Raw genomic sequence first — 3,158 nt, forward strand, 5'->3', positions numbered from 1 at the left:
CTCTTGGATTCACTGCTCACATGTGAAGAAAGCATCTTCTGCTGAGACTGATTAACTCTATCTTATCATATGAATTGTGACTCTATCTTATCATAAGAATTGGAGATAATAATCCATAGACAAATGGATGCTGGTTTTTTTTCTTTCAAGAATATATTGAATTACTGATTTTTTTTCTTATTTTTTCTTATTTCTTTTCTTTTATTTTTTGATCAGAATATTTGATTTTTTCTCATTTTTGTACTGAAGGTACACATAATTAATATTAATATTTTTTTCCCTGCAGTAATACAAGTTAATATATATACTCTTGCTATAATATCAATATATGCCTAAAAGCTTTAAACTATGGGAACCTGCCATTTATTGATAAAATATTATAGGACTGTGATTAATGTTTGTGTCTGATTCCAGGAAAAGGGATAAAAACAAGGAGCACAGACTAAACCTGAATAGTGCCAATAGAGCACACATGAAATATTAAAGTGAGACTCAAGGTTGCGACGCTTAACTTATGTTTAAGTCGTAGGACTTCCTTGTATCTACACTCCTTTTGAAGTACTCAAACAAGTACAAAGCTTGACTATCATGCTGGCTCCCTATATCTCTGAAGGAAAAAAAATCAGACAAGGGAATGACATTTCCCCATCAAAATAGAATTCTAATTCTTTTCTTCTTATATTATGGCAACTTCCTGTAGTCTTGGCTACAAATGGCTAAGTGAAATATTACTGCATTCTGTCCTACATACTTGTGGGATAGAAATTACTTTAAACTGGACCTATACAAGGTCTATTTTGAGTTTTTCTTATGTTTTTGATTATTTTTCTATTTTTTTGATAATTGACACATATACCCCCATAACTGAACATTGCATTCTGAGCTAAACTTGATATATTTTTTTTAATACTTACTTCAGGGGGGATTGTATTTTAATTTAAAATCTAAGAATTTTTGAATTTTTTTTGTTTGAGATTTTATTTTTATAAAAATCCAAGACTTTTGTTTAAGATTTTACTTTTATAAAAAATTCAAAGATTTTGATTTTGTTCAAGAAAAGATCTTCAAGAAAGAAGCTCGAAACTTTTATATCCAAAGAATGAACTGTTGCAGAAAGATGCCAAAAACCTACACTTCATCAAGAAGATCAAGAATGAACTTTGGATGTGATTGATTGGACTGAACTTTTGATTGAACATTTATTGTAACATTTATGCCAAAAGGGACTGCCCCTAATTTGGCTTTCTGTCAATGTGCCTAGCAAACATTGGTTTTGCTTTCTTTTCTTTTCTATTTCCTCTCTCACTATTCTAATTTCTCTTAGAAAATTGAATATTGTGTATATCTTTAGTTAGAAGTGAATTTAGAACTACAAAATGATTATGTTAAATGATCAATGGGGAGACTAGTCTCCCAATGATCATCAGGGGGGATTGTAAACCTCAAATTTCCTTAGACTTATAATTGTTGAAAATTTCACCATTGGGATATTTCATACTTGGAAAATTTCTTACTGATAGTCTATTGGAATGGGAACTCCATTGGCATGGGAGGTTCCTTCTCTTCCCTTCTTAAGATTACTTTAGGACAGAAACCCTTTGCTGAACAATGGAAAGGACTTTGACCTATGCTTGAGCATAGAACAGGAGGTTGAGTTTGGAGCGGTGTGGTTCCTGGGCTCGGAGGAAGCTTGCTCTGAAGGAAGCTGAAGGTGGGGGCCTCTGAGACTGTTTCTCCATTTTGGACACGTGAGTGAAAGGGACTGATCTCTTTTCTTTGCCCCAGCTATCTAAGGGCTTGGGCCTTTTGGCCCAGCCTAAACAGAAGGGGTATTTAAGCCCTATTCCCTTCTCTCCCCTTTCACTCTATATATATATATCTCTAATTCCTTTCTTGCTCCTATTGTAATTAAACTCCAAAAAAAGGCTGACGGCTGACTTGAGTTTTTCATTTAGGAATTACATAGCTGATTCCTTGGCGACCTTAAATTAATATATATCAGTCTTTTAAAGTGATTCCCTTGTAACAGACCCTTACTAGTTGTATGATCTTGGGCAAGTCATTTTCACCCATCTGTTTTGTTATTGTTCAGTTGTTTTCAGTAATGTCTGAATTTTAATGACCACATTTGGGATTTTCCTGGCAAAGTGGTTTACCATTTATTCGTCACTTCATTATACAGATGAGGAAACTGAGACCAACAGAGTAAGTGCCTTTTATCATTATAGAAATAGTCATACAGCTAGTAAGGTGACTGAAACTGGATTTGAAGTTGGGAAGATGAATCTTCCTGACTTCAAGCCTGGAGCTCTATCTTCTGCACCACCTAGCTGCCTGCCTCAGTTTTGCCTTCTGTAAGATGGGTTTGATGGTCTCTAAGGTTTCTTTCCGCCCCAAATCTAGAATTCTCTAAAGCTAAATTGGGAGCTGAACAAGCATAGACTAAAAGGCCAACACAGGTGATCTTCAGGGGTTTTGTTTATTTGGAAATTTGTACGACTGTATTATGTGAAACTAGTTCCTCTGAGAAAAATGGAAGAGGCCCTACTTGTCTTTACATTACATATATGATGGAAGCATTGCCATCTTTTTTATGGCATCTAACTATGTTTTATTTACTTCAGATATGGCTAATGTGTTGATTTGTTCTGATTAACTATATACCTTTTTACCATAAAGGAGGCACCCTTCTAAGGTAATTAGTGCAAGTATTATCATCCCCATTTTACAAATGAGAAAAGCTTTTGAAAAGTTCAATTTCTTGTCTGAGTTCACTCAGCTAGAAAGTGTTAGAAACTGAATTTGAACCCAGGTATTCTGACTTGAAATCCATTACATACCAAGTGCCTCCCAAGACATGGTCATCAAAGAAATTCCACATAGACATATTTTAAAGGAATGTAAGTCCAAGGGGCTAAAACGACCCCAAAAAAACATTTTGGATTAGAAGATCAGTACTAGATTAGAATAAAAGATCTAGGTTTTGCAAGAATGGATTGCTTCTCTGTAAAGTCTTTTGTGTCAGCTACATTCCCTGCCCTCCCATTCCTTCTTCCCCTCATGTGGGGATAAGATCCTGGGCCAGGGGCACTGTATCTCATTGTGACTCAGTTGCAGCAGTAAGACCATGGTATAAAAGGAAGACCTATATCAGTTCT

The 3,158-nt window shown here is 35.1% G+C and overlaps 1 pseudogene; it reads left to right on the forward strand.

Annotated features, from left to right (window-relative positions):
• Window positions 1-2,501: 2,501 nt before the first annotated feature.
• LOC130457821 (U6atac minor spliceosomal RNA) lies at window positions 2,502-2,615 on the forward strand (annotated as a pseudogene).
• Window positions 2,616-3,158: the final 543 nt, after the last annotated feature.

Source organism: Monodelphis domestica, chromosome 2 (genome assembly GCF_027887165.1).
Source record: "Monodelphis domestica isolate mMonDom1 chromosome 2, mMonDom1.pri, whole genome shotgun sequence".
Classification (NCBI taxonomy): domain Eukaryota; kingdom Metazoa; phylum Chordata; class Mammalia; order Didelphimorphia; family Didelphidae; genus Monodelphis; species Monodelphis domestica.